Raw genomic sequence first — 19039 nt, forward strand, 5'->3', positions numbered from 1 at the left:
TGCCTACCACACTTACCAAATCCAATTATAGTGTTTTAATTGTTAAGGTTTTTCTCCTGTTGTTTGAATTTAGTATCATCAAGGTCATCAATAACTTCACACTGCAAAGTGCAATAGAGAGTTCTCAGGTTTTTTTTAAAAACATCTTTCTTGGAGTATAATTGCTTTACATTGTTGTGTTAGTTGCTGCTGAATAACAAAGTGAATCAGTTATACGTATGCATATATCCCCATATCCCCTCCCTCTTGTGTCTCCCTCCCACGAGTTCTCAGTTCTTAATGTGACCTAAGAGCAGCTTTGACTCATGAATGATTTACTTCTCCTTAATGCCCATTTTCCACCTGTTTTTCAAGACATCACACCCTCATGATTTCCCTCTGTCTCATGGACTACATCGTCTCAGTCTCCCTTGCTGGGTGTTGCCGCTTTCCCTGAGCATGTAATATTAGAATGTCCCTTAGAGTTCTTGGTTCTTTTCTTTTCAGCATCTGTACTCACTTCCTTGACAACCTCATTGAGTCTTAAGGCTTTAACTATCACTCGTATGCTGACAATTTTCATACTTTTATCTCCATGCCTAGACGTCTCAAATTCCAGACTTGTATATTCAGCTGCCCCCACTACATCTTCACTTCAAAATCTAATAAATGTTTCAAGGTCAACATATTAAAAACTGAAGTCCTGCTCTTCCCATCCAAACCTGTCCCATTTCTGGTTTTTCCTACCTCAGTTGATGTCAACTCCATAATTCCAGGTCCTTAGGACAAAAATCTTCTAGTTGCCCTTGAATTCTTTCTTATCTTTATATCTCATATCTGCTCTGTTTGGAACTCCTGTGGCTCTCCCTTTAAAATATATTCAAAATTCATCATTTCTCAACACCTTAACTGCTATCACCTTGGTCTGTAAACTATTTTCAGGACCTCATGATCCAGACAGTACTGATGAGAGTTGTTTTGCAGTAAGAAGCACCATACTCAGCATGATGTATAAAAATGGAGGAACTTGCCATTCTTTATCTTTTATTTTATTTTTTACTGAAGTAGAGTTGATTTACAGTGTTGTGTTAATTTCTGCTGTACAGTAAAGCTATATATATATATATAACTTTATATAAGTATATATATATAACTTTGTATAAGTATATATATATATATATATTTTAAAAAAATATTCTTTTCCATTATGGTTTATCACAGGGTATTGAATATAGTTCCCTGTCCTATACAGTAGGACCTTGTTGTTTATCCATCCTATGTATAATAGTTTGCATCTTCTAACTCCAAACTCCTACTCCATCCCTCCCCCACCTCTCCTCCCCCTTGGTAACCACAAATCTGAAGAACTTGCTGCTCTTCACGCAGGCAAAATCTTAATGCTTTTATCATATCCTTTATATACCTTACAGACTCTTGGATAAACGCACTTTAAAGTAAAAAATTTTCTTCAATTCCATTTTCTAAGATGTTTCATTTTTTAAGAAGAAAGGAAAGTCACCTGCCTTTGAAAATTATAGCAGCATTTCATTGCTTTCCATGGCTGGCCAAATCCAGAAAAGCCCTGGATGTGTTTCTGGCCAAGGTAGATGCTGATATGCGTGGATTTAGATTGTATTTACTTCAACCTTTATCAGACTATATTAACACATCTCTAGTGATTTGAATAAGAAACTTAAAGTACTAGGTCCTGATGATGTAGGCAGGCAAACACCAACCCACAATATTTTATGTACTCCTTCATATTCCTCCCAAATAGCTAGATAATTCCTGACCAGAGTAATAGCATTAGGTTAAATTTGATACACTGAAATCATTTTTAATTACAGAGAAGACTGCTTTTGACTTCATTATCAATCTGATCTCCCACGAAGACAGAGAAAAGTGAAATTTGCAGCCCAGGTAGTGATTATGTCAAAGTTCCTGCTTCAGTTGATGTGATGAACTGTGTCTTGAGGTTTTCTTTACTGCTACAGAGTTTTGTATTTCTAGTTGCTGGGTGGACCCATCCAAAGGAGTGTGTATTTCCTTCTGCCAGCCACTCTTGGACTAGCTGAGCATCTTTTTAATGTTACACTTTTCAGCTTGGTGACTTCTATGCCATGCAGTTAGTATAAATTCAAACTTCACACACATGGCCAAAACATGATTACACATTTTTTTCCACAAAAGAACTAAATAGAAATATATAAGCTTCCTCATTGTCTCCTATCTTTACAAGTAGATTTTTTTCTTGTTCATACTTTTACCAGGGATTCAGCTTTTGGAGACGTCTCAGGTCCTACTCTGTGTTGTTAAAGTCAAAGCTCCATTTCCCTACCTCATGCAACCATTAAATCCAAGTCTTCTAATCACTTTGACACCACAATATTAGCTCTGTGTTAGTTCATTCTTTGCTTTGGCCATACAGTAGTCACTAAATTTCCTATAAATTCAGTTATGAAACATTCAAAACATGTTTGTTACATCTTAATCATAATTTCTAATTGTTGGTTGTAGGCAGGTTTTCAAGTTATAAATAAAAATAAAATTGAAAATAAAATTAATGATGATATATGTATGATTGCACATTATAAATATCTTCCTTGCAATCTTCTCCAATATCCTCTCATTTCCATTTTCTAAATATAATATTGTTTGTGCTGTTTGGTGTGTGGTTTATGTAAGTTCATGTTAGTTAAATGTGTGATCATTTTAATTTTCACTGTAATTCAAGGAAAGATAATAACCCACTTTTCAATTCTAATTCAACCTAGTGAAATGAATGATGTGCATAAAGGCACATTCCTAAGAATATTTACATGTTATTAATACCTTAAATTCTCATAACTCTGTGAGATGAGTACTGTTACTAACCTCCATTGTATTTTTTTTTGAATTTTTGAGTTTTATTTAATTTATTTTTTTATAAAGCAGGTTCTTATCAGTTATCTATTTTATACATATTAGTGTACATATGTCAATCGCAATCTCCCAATTCATCCCACCACCACTACCGCCGCCACCACTTTCCCCCCTTGGTGTCCATATGTTTGTTGTCTACATCTGTGTCTCTATTTCTGCCTTGCAAACCAGTTCATCTGTACCATTTTTCTAGGTTCTACATATATGTGTTAATATACGGTATTTGTTTTTCTCTTTCTCACTTACTTCACTCTGTAGGACAGTCTATAGATCCATCCATGTCTCTACAAATGACACAATTTCGTTCCTTTTTATGGCTGAGCAATATTCCATTGTATATATGTACCACATATTCCTTATCCATTTGTCTGTCTATGGGCATTTAGGTTGCTTCCATGACCTGGCTATTGTAAATAGTGCTGCAGTGAATATTGGGGTGCATGTGTCTTTTTGAATTATGGTTTTCTCTGGGTATATGCCCAGTAGTGGGATTGCTGGATCATATGGTAATTCTATTTTTAGTTTTTTAAGGAACCTCCATACAATTCTCCATAGTGGCTGTATCAATTTACATTCCCACCAACAGTGCAAGAGTGTTCCCTTTTCCCCACACCCTCTCCAGCATTTGTTGTTTGTAGATTTTCTGATGATGCCCATTCTAACTGGTGTGAGGTGATACCTCATTGTAGTTTTGATTTGCATTTCTCTAATAATTAGTGATGTTGAGCAGCTTTTCATGTGCTTCTTGGCCATCTATATGTCTTCTTGGGATAAATGTCTATTTAGGTCTTCTGCCCAATTTTGGATTGGGTTTGTTTTTTTTTTTTTATATTGAGACGCATGAGCTGTTTATAGGTTTTGGAGATTAATCCTTTGTCCATTGATTCATTTGCAAATATTTTCTCCCATTCTGAAGGTTGTCTTTTCGTTTGTTTATAGTTTCCTTTGTTTTGCAAAAGCCTTTAAGTTTCATTGGGTCCTGTTGGTTTATTTTTGTTTTTATTTCATTACTCTAGGAGGTGGGTCAAAAAAGATCTTGCTGTGATTTATGTCAAAGAGTGTTCTTCCTATGTTTTCCTCTAAGGGTTTATAGTGTCCAGTCTTACATTTAGGTTTCTAATCCATTTGAGTTTATTTTTGTGTATGGTGTTAGCGAGTGTTCTAATTTCATTTTTTTACATGTAGCTTTCCAGTGTTCCCAGCACCACTTATTGAAGAGACTGTCTTTTCTCCCTTGTATATCCTTGCCTTCTTTGTCATAGCTGAGTTGAACATAGGTGCGTGGGTTTATCTCTGGGCTTTCTATCCTGTTCCATTGATCTATATTTCTGTTTTTGTGTCAGGACTATATTGTCTTGATTACTGTAGCTTTGTCTGAAGTCACGGACTCTGATTCCTCCAGCTCGGTTTTTTTCCCTCAAGACTGCTTTGGCTATTCGGGGTCTTTTGTGTCTCTGTACAAATTTTAAGATTTTTTGTTCTAGTTCTGGAAAAAAATGCCATTGGTAGTTTGATAGGGATTGCACTGAGTCTGTAGGTTGCTTTCGGTAGTATAGTCATTTTCACAATATTGATTCTTCTAATCCAAGAACATGGTATATCTCTCCATCTGTTTGTGTCATCTTTGATTTCTTTCATCAGTGTCTTATAGTTTTCCGAGTACAGGTCATTTACCTCCTTAGGTAGGTTTATTCCTAGGTATTTTGTTCTTTTTGTTGCAATGGTGAATGGGATTGTTTCCTTAATTTCTCTTTCTGATCTTTCGTTGTTAGTATATAGGAATGCAAGAGATTTCTGTGCATTAACTTTGTATCCTGCAACTTCATCAGATTCACTCATTAGCTCTAGTAGTTTTCTGGCGGGATCTTTAGGATTCTCTATGTATAGTATCATGTCATCTGCAAACAGTGATAGTTTTACTTCTTCTTTTCCAATTTGGATTCCTTTTATCTCTTTTTCTTCTCTGACTGCCATGTCTAGGACTTCCAAAACTGTGTTGAGTAATAGTGGCAAGAGTGGACATCCTTGTCTTTTTCCTGGAGGAAATGCTTTCAGTTTTTCACCATTGAGAATGATGAAACTGGTTCTTAACATCAACATTTTCTGTAAAATACAGAATGAAGGAAAGAGCTGTGAAAAATGAATTCAGTATATACTTCTAATGCAGGATATAAACATTCTGGGAGGTTCCTGCTTCCAAAACAAACTAGATTCATTCACGTTAAAAAACAAGTCAAGTAGGCAACACTCACCTTAGTACTCTGCTTTAATTATTCAGAAGCTTTGCTGGTTGTTATGGTCTGCTGAGGCAAATTCTCCCACAAATTTTATGTTAAAAGATGTCAGACCAGCCTTTCCTGGCTTGACATTTAAATTTTCTTTTGCCCTTGCAATCTATCTTGATTCAATTTTGCAATTCTCAGCAAAAGCTAATGTAGCTGCCAGAATTTTTCACAAAGTATCATCATGGGTTCTTTTTCCAGGCTTGGTCTTCCTTTCTGTGTTGAAAAGCATAAATCTATCTCTGCTCTTTTGATGGTTGTGCATTGTATGTACATTTTTAAGGGTGTTGATCTAAATCCTGCATCCTTAAAAAGGGTCATGGAAGTAGACTTTTTGATATGTACAGGTAAGACTGTGGGTGGCAGGGATTATTGCATTTGAAAGAATAGAGAAGAAGGTAATAGTCCCATTTTCCCTTCATTCTCTGGGGAAACTGAGTAGTGGATATGGTGTTTTGTTCTACTGTCCCTCTAGGTACAGTAGGAAGAGTCAGCTTTATGGGTAGATGAGAAGGCAGAGAGCTCTATGCCAGTAATTTAAGGGCCCTGCAAAGTTTTTGTCACATTGCCTGAGTGCTACTTTTGGAGGTCTAATAACTTTGGGATCGGATTTTATTATTCTTTAAGAGCTTGCAATTCAAATGTTGGTAATGCTAGAAATCTATATCATATGATTTTGGAGTGCTGAGTACTGCATTTAGCTGAGCACAGAGAGGTGCAAAAAGAAGATATAGCATCTTTCTGGTAGGAAGTCAAATGGGTGGGTGAAGTGGGTGGAGAAAATGGGAGAAAAACAAGTAGGAGCACAGAAGAGGAGTTATGTGAGCTCTACATTAGTGTGTTGCCTTTTGTCAGACTTGCCCATAGGCCCAGAGGGAGTATACTGAGAGAGGATGGCCAGGGAGACGATTTTTATTTATTAATTTTTTTGCATGTATTTGGGTGTGTATGGTTATATGGGGCCATGTGTTCATATAATAAACAGATCCTTACAAAGGAATGTTTGATCTGAGGAACTCAGTGAATCATCAAGAAACAGAATGATTTCTTTTTAATAAAATGTCAAATGCACATGAAATTACCAAAGACGGAAAGTTATAAGAATATGAAACCTTTTTCAAAATCAATCTTTAAAATAGAATCTAGATAATGAATAAAGATTTCGTGTTAGATGCTGTTTAACAAAAGAAAGGTTGATAATAAAACTTTCCTGGCAGTCATCTTCTTGGAATTCTACTTTATATAATTAAACTATAGTGAGGAAAAAGAGAGAAAAATAAAGAAATATAATACAGTTCTAACTTAATTGATTCACACTGGCAGAAATGCATCCTAGTGTCTACATTATTGTAATGGAACCACCACTTATTATTTTTATGCTTAGTCAAGATTCTGGTATATGCTTATTCATTTCTTCAAAGGAAACGTTTTATTATAAAAATATGAATATGATATTTCAAAATAAAAATAAGGGGCTGATTTTACACATACCCATGTGTGCTTATACATGCTCTCTCTCTTTGTCTCTGTCTCTATATATGTATGTATTTATGTCCACATAATACTTACCTTGATAAAAGGCCCCTTCCCCTGTGAACTTCCCTTAGGGGTGTGTTTTAAACTGAACTGTGTTCCCTTCCCAAATTTATATGTTGTAGTCCTAACCCCCAGTACATCAGAATATGACTTTATTTGGAGGTGGGATTTTTACAGAGGTAATAAAGTTAAATGGACGTCATTAGGGTGGACCCTAATCCAATATGACTGATGTCCTTATAAAAGAAGAAATTTGGACACAGAGACACACAGAGAGGGAAGATGACATGAAGAGACATAGGGAAAAGACAGTCATCCATAAACAAAGGAGCAAAGCCTGGAATAGGACCTTCCCTCACAGGCCTCAGAAGGAATCAACTCTACCAATACCTTGATTTCAGACTTCCAGCCTCCAGAACTGTGAGACAATATATTTCTGTTGTTTAAGCCATAAATTTGTTATGGCAGCTATAGATGACTATTACAGGTAAGGGTGGCTTCTGTATTTGACCCTACATTACGTGAAGTGGTGTGTGGAAAGAACACTGAATTGTATTAAGAAAATTTATTTATGTACTTGGTTTTGTCACTTTCCAGTTATAAGACTTTAGTAAGTCATCTAACCTTGCCAGACCAAGTGTTTCCTCATTTTTGTAATCTATTCTCAGGATTTGATCTTAAGCCAAAAGAGTGCCCTAATCAGCCCTAAACAAAATGCTTATAGATGACACTATTGACACCCTGCCCATAGGGTAACCCTAAGTCCCAGGGTGAGTGGGACAGTACTAGTCTGCATCTTGTCTTAGTGGAATTCTGATGTCACACCCTTTCATTCTCAACAGTGTTCCAGTTGTATGATAAACTATATCCTTACCTTTTGCCCTCTTCTTAATGCCAGTTTTGCCCAGGTATTCATCCTACCCCCCAGCTTCAGAGGTAGATTCTGATTAGTTGATGTCAGTTATGCTAATCTCACTCCTTGCTTGTGATTGGTTCAAGAACACTTGCTCAAGTTAATTAGAGAATAGCTTTCCTGAGTAGTTATGAGCCCAGGAGTGAGTACGTGCCCTAATCTGGCCAATTCATGTTACAAGGCAGGATTTACAGGCTATGACTGAGTGATAGTTTTTTTTTTTTTCTCAACGAATGAGATAGTATATTGTCCCATTGTTGCTGGAAGCCGTCTTGGGAGCCTTACACAAGCAGGCTCAGGAATAAAACTTCATACAGATTGGCATAACACAGAGAAATGGGAAGAAGCCAAAGCCTAAAATCTGCCCTAACTCTAGATTTGATATGTGAAATGATACTTTCTTATTGTTTCAGTCCATTTGAGTCTGAGATTTTAATAACTTATAGTGAAGTGCATCCTAAGAGAGATAATGTGTACTCATATACTATGGTTGCTGTGACAACTTAACACAACTTAGTGGCTTAAAACAGCAAAATCGTATTCTCTCATAGTTCCAGAAGCTAGAAGTCTGAAACCAGTTTCACTGGCCTAAAGTCAAGGTGTAGGCAACACTGATTCCTTCTGGTGGCTCTAGGGGAAAATCTGTTTCCTTGCATATTTTAGGTTCTGGAGGCTGCCTGCATTTCTTGGTTCCTGACCCTTTCTTGCATCACTCCAACTCTGGCATCTACCATAACATCTCCTACTTCTGAAGTCAAATCTCCCTCTGCCTCTCTGTTATAAAGACGTTTGTGATTATGTTTAGGGCTTACTCAGATAATGCAGGATAATTTTTCCAGTCATGATACTCAATTTAATCACCCTGCGAAGTTCTCTTTGCCTTTTAAGGCAACATATTCACAGGTTCTAGGGTTAGGATTTGGATACCTTTGGGAGCCATTATTCAACCTACTACACAATGCTTTTGACTTTAAGACAGAATGACAGATTCTGCAACAGCGAGATAGGTGACACAGGATGTTAACTAGGGTTTTTTTTCTGGTGTCTTAGAATTTCAACTGAGGACATAAACCTGAGAAAGGTAAGTATATTCACAGGTTAAAGAGAGATGCTTTACAACATCCATAACTAAATTACTGAAAGATAGCAGAACCTCTCTAGGGACTATGAATACAACTATTAATTTCTATCTTGCGTAAAAGAATAGGAACTTTGAAGAGTGATTGGAGAGAAAGTAGCAAAACTAGGTGTGTCACGGAGTTAAGAGTACTATGGCATTTTCTCTCCCCTCCCAAGGAAGTGGGGAATGGGTCTCTGGCACTTATCTCAAGCCAATTGAATAAGTCTTAGAGACTGGAGACGCCAGGAAGTAGAAGAGACTAGAATCTTACTTCCTGGCTGAATGCTTATGTAGCTGTAGAAAATTTTAAGCTTTCCTAATGTTCCCACCAGACTGGAATCTGGCAGGAAAATTCTTTAGAGACCTTGACAGGTTCCCTAGAGCAGAGACATACATAAACTAAGAAAATGGTGTTTGCTTTCTGCCTGCTTCCAGCCTGGAGAATTCTGAAGCCATGAAGCTGGCTGGAACAACTTGCAATTATAGAACAAACAGAGAAAAGAAAAGAAAAAAAAAGAGAGAAAGGCCTAACAAATGATATCCTACGATTTGATGGGTTAAAAATGCACTAATCTCCCATGGTCCATGTGCCTGCCATGGAAGGATTCCTGCTGTCTCACTGAGCCCTTATCCAAGAAAGAAGTGTTCTGGGGAGACGGAATCCCAGGGAGAGAGGCCAAGAGGTACAGCAAAGAGGGCAGGAACTGAGGGCAGTTATAACAAGTCCGCTGGACATGTGTCACTCATATGGTGAAAATTCACGTGCTGGAGGTCCTTTAGTGGGGTCCCCAAAGAGAGCACAAATGTGCCCCTTGAGGGCATTACTATGGCTAATTATATTACACCTGTTATATAAGACATTCTTATTTTCATAATCTTCCCTATCTACTACCTTCACCCAGGGAGAACCTGCAGTGGAAGATAGTGCAGATGCAGAAGGAAGGAGGAAACAGCGAAGATCACTTTGTGATTACAGTTACCTCATCCAGTGGTCAAGTCTGAACTGTGGGAAGGGGTGAAGCTTTGGAATGAAAGTCAGATTGACCTCCTAATTTAGACTGGATGGGATTTTTTTTTTATCCTCTTAAAGTGAATCACAATTACTTAAGTGAAATTATTTTTGAGGCTGAAAGAGATTAGAAAGGTATGGGATATGCTTGGGATTATTATCTTGGAGCAGTGAAGGGAGCTTGCAGCAGAGAATACTGGTTAGCAATGGCTGGAGAAAGAAGTTTTACTCCCTTCGATAATCTGCTATGCAGGTAAGAAGGTGGCAAGAACAGAGAAGAAAAAAAGTGTGGCTATGTGGATATGGATTAGATCCACTAAGTATGTTTGGAAGTTAAGAGAATGATCAATATTAGAATAAATCTCTAGGTCTCCTAAAAAAGCAAAGCGAAACAATAAACCAAATCAAATTACAACCAATGTGACCAAATGCTATTTTTCACTGAAAATTTGAATAACATGGTTCGTTATTTACTGACAAATTTACACCCTCCAAGCTTTACCAAAATTGTGTTAGCAATTAAAAAAAATTTTTTGGTTCTTTTGCAATTAGTCATTAAGTGTAGGATGGCATTTCTGATTTAGTTGAAAAAATCATATTCCACACTTTTTTTCTTACCCCAATACATGACTCAAATGAAGAGGCAGCATTCGTAGAAAGAAGAGCAAAAATATGGAAAGAATACTGTGCGTGGTATTTTTCTGTTCATCTTACCTAATAGAAATGTTAAAATAAGTCTTTCATGTGACAGATTAGGTAACAGCAAGCTAGAAGACCTTTTTTCACAGCTTGCTTTTACCATGCCATTTCCTTTCGTTTCCTATAAATGTTTGGCCCACAGACCTCCCATTAGTTTAAAAGGGGTTCAGTGTCTAAATATACACTAGAACATGAAAATGTGTCCTAGTAAGGAAAAACCTCTATTGCCTCATGCAGTAATGCCTCAGGGGAATCCTGAAAGATTAGCCATTAATCCCACTTCCTGTCCCTGTCAATAATTAGACAAGGAAATACATGGCTTTAAAATGAATCAGCTACACAGAGGACATTCATTAAACCGCCAACTCTAGAAAATAATAAAAGATTTTTTCCTTCTTAAATCTAAGTGTAAAGAATCAACATGCAGGAGGAGGCTGTATTGAAATGCCAAAGTAAAGCAGGGTCGGTCTTTTTTTAAAAATTTTTTTATTGGAGTAGAGTTGATTTACAATGTTGTGTTAGTTTCAGGTATACGGCAAAGTGAATCAGTTATACATATACATCCACTCTTCTTTTTTTTTTTTTAGATTCTTTTCCCATACAGGCCATTACAGAGTACTGAGTAGAGTTCCCTGTGCTATACAGCAGGTTCTCATTAGCTATCTATTTTATATATAGTAGTGTGTATATTGTCAATCCCGATCTCCCAGTTTATCCCTCTCCCCCATCCCGTGGTAAACATAAGTTTGTTTTCTACATCTGTGACAGAGGCAGTCTTTTAAATGATGAAGGATATGTGTCTGTTAAAAATATGAATGTGTACATTATATCATTCAACTAATGATTTTGGGGACTCAACTACTGCTAGGCACTGTTGTAGATTATGGGAATATGAACAAGATGTACAAACTATTCACATAGTTTACATTCCAGAGTGCAGAGATAGATAATATGTATAATAAATTTTATGTATATGTATTGCATATTTACAAGTACACACACACACACACACATATAGTGTTACATTCTATGGAGTACATATAATGAAGGAAGTGAAAGGAAGGAAAAAAGAGCTATTTTAAAAGGGTAGTTCCGAAATTCCTTATCAGTTAGGTAAATGAGTAAATAGCTGAAGGAAGTGAAACATGGCAATAACTAGTGGAAGAGGTTTCTAGGCAGAGGGAGATGTTCTGTTTGGTAGATATTAAAGAAGCCAGTATGGCTGGAGGAGAGAAAGAAGGAGAGTGGTTATAGATGAGGACGGAGAGGTTGCAGGATGTAGATTACCCAGGACCTCATAGGACATTGTAAGGAATGAGGCTTTTACTCTGAGTGGAATGAAAGGCATTGGAAGGTTTTCAGTAGCTGCGTGAACTTGTCTACAGTTTTGAAAGGATCACTCTGGCTTCTGGGTTGAGAATAGACTGTCTGTGGGGTGAAAGAAGACCAGTTAAGATGCGATGGCAAGTATCCAGATAAAAGACAGTGATGGCTCAGAGCAGGGTGGTCGCAGTTGAGGTAGGGAGAAGTGGTTATATTTTGAAGATAGATCCAGTAAGATTTGCTCATGCATTGGCTGAGAAATCAGAAACAAGAGAGGACTTAAGGAAGACTCCAAGGTTTTTGGTCTGAGGAACTGGAAGCATGAAGTGGTCTTTATTGAAGTGGGGCAAGCAGTGGGAAGAGCAGCTTAAAAGGAAGTTCTGCTTTGGACATGTATTATACATTATACATTCACGTGGATCTGTCTGGTAGGCAGTTGATATATGAATATGGAGTTTGGGAGAGAGATCTTGGTTATTTATATAAATTTGGGAAGTAGAACTATATATATACATATATGTATGTATATGTATATATATAAACAATATGTGTGTATATATACAATATGTATATGTATATACACACACAGACACACATATACATATATACAAAAATCTAGGAAGTGAGCATGGTTAAAGATTGAGACCTAAGGGACTCCAAAGTTTAGATCTGGGGAGTGTGCATGAAACAGAAAAGATAAATGGTCGGTGAAGCTGGAGGAAAATCATAAGAGTATGTTATTCCAGAAACCAAAGGGTAGAGGTTTTCCAAGGGAGCATGGCTGACTGGTCAAGGCGTTGGCCAGTGAATTGGTCAAAGAGGAGTCCATTGGTGTCTTTGATGGGAGATGTTTTGAGTGGAGTGGTGATAGAGGGTTAAAGTCTTATTATAGTGGGTTCAAGACAAAATGGGAATAAATTAGAGATGGTAGGTAGAGGAAAATTTTAAAGAAGCCTTGTAATAATACAGGAGCAGCTACATGAGGGATAACTGGAAAGGGATGTGAGGTCAAGGAGAGAGATTTTTCCATGGTTTTTAGATGGTAGAAATTATAGCAGTTTTTGTTTGTACACTGGTGGGCGTGTCACAGTGGGAAGCAGAAAACTGATGATGGAAGTGAGATGGAGGAATTGCTGAACAGATGATTGTGTAGGCGAGAGGCAATAGAATTTAGAGCACAAGAGGGATTGCCTTTAGACGGGAGCAGGGGTAATCTATCTGAAGTAATGGGTGGGAAGGCAGACTATGTGGGTGCAGATGTTGGTAGTAGAATAATTGTGGTGTGGGCACCTCTGGAGATTCCTTTCTGATTAATTTTCTCAGTGAAATAGGAAGCACATTATTCAGCTGAGAGTGAGGATGGAGGAGGAAGGCATGGAGGTTTTTGGTTTGTTTGTTTGTTTTTTGCGGTATGCGGGCCTCTCACTGTTGTGGCCTCTCCTGTTGCGGAGCACAGGCTCTGGACGTGCAGGCTCAGCGGCCATGGCTCACGGGCCCAGCCGCTCCGCGGCATGTGGGATCTTCCCGGACCGGGACACAAACCCGTGTCCCCTGCATCGGCAGGCGGACTCTCAACCAGTGCGCCACCAGGGAAGCCCTAGGCATGGAGGTTTGAGAGAGAAAAGAAATTGGGATGTAGTTTTCTAGGAGGCTGGAAGCGTGAATGGACTGGAGAAATGCAGGAGGATAATTGGTCCGCACCAAGGGCTGACAACTTGCTTGCTGTGGCCGACCTGTCATTCGGAAGACCTGTTTTCTATTAGATAATTTCTATTAGATAATTTACAATGAGGCAAATCAGCCTTGTTTTATATATTTCCTCAGTTTCCATTATGTACATGGGAACAGGCACAGTATGGGTGGAGATATGGCTGTTTTCAGATTTAGGGTTTTGCCAGATGAGTATGATTCAGTGAGAAAGGAATGAGAGAGAAGTATATATAAGCAAGGGAGGGCTCTGATGATGGGTTATGGAATTTAGCAAGGGCAAGTAGGGAAGTGAGACATGAAGGAAAGGGGCAGTATAAAATGTGTTTGATTCATGACTTTTAGATCTTGGTGAAGCCGGGAAGTGTTGGAGGTAGGTGTGATGGTCTGAGAGTGTGATGCTTAGTACTGGCTAAGACAAGGTCTGGACTCTAAGGCATGACAGTGGGAAAGAATGGCCAGGCTAGGAAGATGTGGTCTTTGGAGGAGAGAAGGATGGAGGAAGCGAGAGGCAAGGCAGGGTGTTTGTAGGTTCATATATACCGATACTGGAATCTCCAAAAATTATGACCAAGTTGTGCTGGAGAGAGAAATGGTGAGTGAAAAGCTAAAAACCTCAAGGACTCAGTGAGAGTAATAGAGTGATTCATTAAAAAAAGAAAGTAGTGTGAATATATATCCAAAAACATTCAATGAAGTAGCACCTGGAAAAGCAAACATCAGAACCAACTTAAATATCCTTCAATAAGTAAAAGATTAAATAAATTATGGCCTATCCATACAATGGAATGAGGTGCAGGCTTTAAAAATAAGGTTAATAAACATATACTCACCGGGGAATATATTTACGATATATTAAGTGAAGAGATAATATTCACATATTAATATGAATAGTAAAATTTATTTTAAAAATTAAAAAGGTGTGATATACACAGAGATATGCATACGGTATATGCATAAAGAAAGAAGTACCCAACAGAGGTTCCCAGGAGTTGGACGTAGCAAGGCTGTTATGTAAAGAGGAACTTTCACTTCTTTAGGTAAGGAGAAACTTTCATTTATTTTCCTAGACATATAGCTTTCTTTAAACTTTTTCTTGTATGAACTACTTGTACTAGAAAATAAATAAATCAGAGGAATGTAATGTACAGCACAGGGAATATAGTCAATAATATAATAACTTTGTGTGATGATGCATAATCTAGAAAAATATTGAATCACTATGTAATACACCTGAAACTAGTATTATATTGTAAGTTAACTATGCTTCAATTTAAAAAAATAAATTTTTCTTGTAAAACGTAACACAGATAAATAAAAGTGAACAAACCTTGAAGTAGAGGTGGATTTAGTCTCAAACCAACATTAAGTACCACCACTTAGATCAAGAAATACAAAATTGCCAAACTCTGTAATCTCCCGTGGTGCTCCCTCTTCCTTACTACTCCTCTCTGTTCCAAAGTTAAAAACTATCATGTCTTTTATTGTCACTACATCCATGCTTTTCTTTAGAGTTTGCCATGCACACATGCATTTTCACACATTGTAGTATTGTCCTGCCTGTTTGTGAACTTCATATAAATAGCATAATCCAATATGAATTCTGTTGTGCTGACTTCTTTTTTTCAATGTAAAATTCATCCGTATTGCAGGATGTGGAATTTTTTTTTATTTGCCTTTTTTTTTTTTTTTTTTTTGGTGAGAACATTTAAGTTCTACTCTCTTAGCAAATTTCAATTATATAATACAGTGTTACCAACTATAGTCACTATGTTATACATTAGATTCTCAGACTGTTACCAAACCAAACTTGGATCCACTCACCTGATGAGGAGAAAAGCCAATCTACAGCACCAGATTGTGGTGAAGGAAAGTACAGTGTTTATTGCAGGGCCAAGCAAGGAGCATGGGTAGCTCATGTTCTAAAGACCTGAACTCCCTGATGGCTTTCAGGGAAGGGTTTTTAAAGGCGAGGTGAGGGAGAGGGTCACAGGGTGCCTGATGAGTGCATGGACATTCTTCTGATTGGTTGGTGGTGAGTTAACTGGATGGTATTTTGGGAGTCAGCATCATCAACCTTCTGGCTCCAACTGGTCTGGGATCTCTGTGCTTGTGGTCAGCATGCAGTTAACTCTTACAACATGGTGAGGGTTTTAGTATCTGCAAAGCAGCTCAAGGATAGAGCTCTGGATATGATCTGTAGCCCTTGAGGAGGAACTAAAGATCCTTGACTTTGTCTTATGACTAAACTATTATTATTTTTTTCTTGCTTGGCTACTTTCCTTTGTTTCTGTATTTTTTCACTTCTCTGATTAAATTTGCTCTTTGGAACTTGGGGAAGGCCTAGGAAGTTAAAGTTTTTCTACAAACAAGGGGCAGGGGTTCTGTCCCTGGGAAGGCTTGCAGGGTCCTGCTTTGAGTCAAGATCTTATTCATTTTATAGCCTAAAGGAGGCAGTTTATTTTTATATAGTATTCTGTATATAAATATACCAAAATTCATTTGTCCTTTTACTATTAATGGACATTTGGTTTATATCTAATTGTGGATTGTCATGAATAACACTGCTATGGACATTCCCATGCATAGTTCTTGGTGGCCATGTGCATGTATTTCTGTTGAGTACATTTCTAGTAGTTGAATTGCTGAGTAATAGGGTTTGTGTAGTTTCAAGTCAAGATGATGACAAACTGTTTTACTCCTACCAACAGTAGTATCCGTTTAGCTTCATAGCCTTTCCAACACTTGGTATTGTCATTAAATTTTTTTCCCAATGTCTAATAATGGGAGTATAGGGATATCACTTTGTGGTTTTAATTTGTATTTACATCATTATGAATGAGGTTGTTTACTGGCTATTTGAATAACCTCTGACAAATTGCTTGTTCAATCTCAAGAGCATTTTTCCTACTGAATTGTTTGAGCTTCTCTTTTGATTTTCAGAAATGTTTAAAAAGATCTAAATTCAAGATATGAGCCCTCTTTTGGCTCTATGTATTTCAAATACTTTTTCACTGTCTGTGGTTTGCCTTTCTCCTCTGTTAGTGGTGACATTTGAAAAAGAACTTTGATATAGTCAGATTTATCAATATTTTCTGTGGTTCAAGATTTTTGTGTCCTGTTTGAGAAGTCTTATCCTAAGTTAAGGTTGTAAAGATATTCTCTCTTATTAATTTTTAGAAATTTTACTGTTTTTTGTCTTTCACACTTAGCTACATAATCTACTTGCAATTGATTTTTGTGTTTGGCATGAGGTAAGGTTCTAGTAACATTTTTATTCCTATAGCTATCCATATGGCTATCTATTTGTTTCAGAACGATTTCTGGAAAGACATATTCTTTCTCCACTGTTGGGAAGTGCTATGTTTGCAGAAATCACATGCCCATTTGTGATAAATTCTAGGATTTCTATTATATTCTTTTGAGCTTTTATTTTTATTCTTATGCCAATACCTTACTGCTTTAATTACTGTAGCTAATATTCAATGGAGCAAATTCTCCCATCCATTTCTTCTTTAAGAATGTCTTGGCTAAGTTTATCCCTTCACCTTTTTACATTTCTGTATATGTTTTACTACTGGTTTGTCATGTTCCACATATAGAGCATTGGAATTTTTATGGAATTGTATTAAATCTATAGATCAAATTGGGGAGATTTAACATCTTTATGATATTGAGCCTTTAATTCATATCCATGGCATATGTTCCCATTGACTGGGGTCTTCTTTGATTTCTTTTAATAACATTTTATAATTTTCTGAGTTGAGAGCTTCTACATGTTTTGTTAGATTTATGATGTTAATACACATCTCATCAGCGCGGGTGCCATGGTATACCACCCAGCTCCTCCCTCTGGGACTGGAGCACTTGTTTCTTAGCTGCTCGGGGTGTTAGAGGTTGATGGCACTCAGCTGAGTCTCCCTGGAACTTCCCCTCAGCTGAAGAGAGCTGCCTGGCCTAAGGTCATGCTCCCTTCTAGGGGCAACCTACATTCCATGATTTTTTGATATGAGATTAAAAGCCTGGTAGGCCTCCAAATAAAACTGTAGATGTTTCCCTCTGTAATAGTCATCAGTTGCTGTGTAACAAATAAGTCTGAAAGATAGTGAGTTAAAACAACAACGTGTATTATCTCATAGTTTCTGTGAACCAAGAAAGGCTTAGGTGAGTCTTCTGATTCTCAGACTCTCACAAGTCTATAAACATCTCAAGCCTTGACTGGGAAAGGTCCACTTCAGGCTCACTCACACGGTTGTTGGCAAGATGCAGTTCCTTGCAGGTTGTTGGATTAAGGTCTCAGTTTCTCATAAGCTGTTGGCCCACTCTCAGTTCCTCTTATGTGAGCCTCTCCATAGAGCAGCTCACGAAAGGACAGCTGCTTCATTGAACTGAGTAAGGAGAGAGAGAGTGCCAGCAAGAGAAACTAGGATGATGGAAGTCACAATCTTGGTAACCTAATCTCAGAAATGATATCCCATCATTTTACTATAGTTTGCTCATTAGAAGCAAGTCACTTGGTCCAGTCCACACTCAAGGGGATAGGATTACTCAAGGTGACAATACCAGGAGGCAGGGATTCTTGAGAGTCATTTCAGAAGCCTCCTAACACACCATTGTTTTCTAATCTCTGGAAACTTTGTGTAAAATTTGTGTATTTCTTCCTATGTATTTCCAGTTATCTGGTACAAATGAATTTAACTTTTAATATTCTTAAATTGTGGGAAGATTTGTATTCAGTTTCTTTAATGGATAAAGGAATATTACATTTATTTTCTGCCCAGTTTTGGTAAGTTCTATTTTTCAAGTAACTTGATCTTTCTATCTACATGTTTAAATTTATTAGCTTAAACCTGTTTACAGTATCCTATTTTGGTATTTCAGGGTCTGTAGTCATGTCTACTCTTTCATTTCTGACACTGGTTATTTGTGCCTTCTTTCATTTTTCCTTGAGCAGTCTCATTTGACATTTATGTGTTTTACGTTTTTTTCCAAGAATCAATTATTGGCTATGCTGAGCTTTATTTTCTCTTTTTTATTTTATTTTTAAATTTATGCTCTTTCCAGTGTTTGAAATACATATATATATGTGTATATATATACACACATATATGTGTGTATATATATATATACACATATATATGTATATATACATACACATATATGTGTGTGTATATATATATACACATATATATGTATTTCCCTTTTACTTTTCAAGTTTCTATAGGATTATGTTTTAGATTTGTCTTTCATAAACATCACATAACTGAGATTTTAATAAAAATTTGGGTTTAAATCTACAACTTACTAATTTCTTTCTAGCTCTCATATTTCTTTTACTTGTCTTCTTGTGGTATGAGATCTTTTTAAAAAGTCAGGTTTATAGGGATGTAAGTTATATATGGCAAAACTGTACAATTTAAAATTTGAGTTCGGTGCATTGTGACAAATGAATATTAATTATACCACCATATAATTGTGGTATATTAATCTTACTACAACTGTGATATAGAACATCCATCATACCTAGAAGATGCCTTGTGCCCCACTGC

General features: G+C 37.1%; 1 long non-coding RNA gene across 1 annotated transcript in view; it reads left to right on the forward strand.

The window, feature by feature from the left end:
- The window catches only part of LOC137223997 (uncharacterized), a 160142-nt gene that overhangs the window by 28190 nt on the left and 112913 nt on the right, over positions 1–19039 (forward strand). The window lies entirely within an intron of this gene.

Source organism: Pseudorca crassidens, chromosome 4 (assembly GCF_039906515.1).
Source record: "Pseudorca crassidens isolate mPseCra1 chromosome 4, mPseCra1.hap1, whole genome shotgun sequence".
Classification (NCBI taxonomy): Eukaryota; Metazoa; Chordata; class Mammalia; order Artiodactyla; family Delphinidae; genus Pseudorca; species Pseudorca crassidens.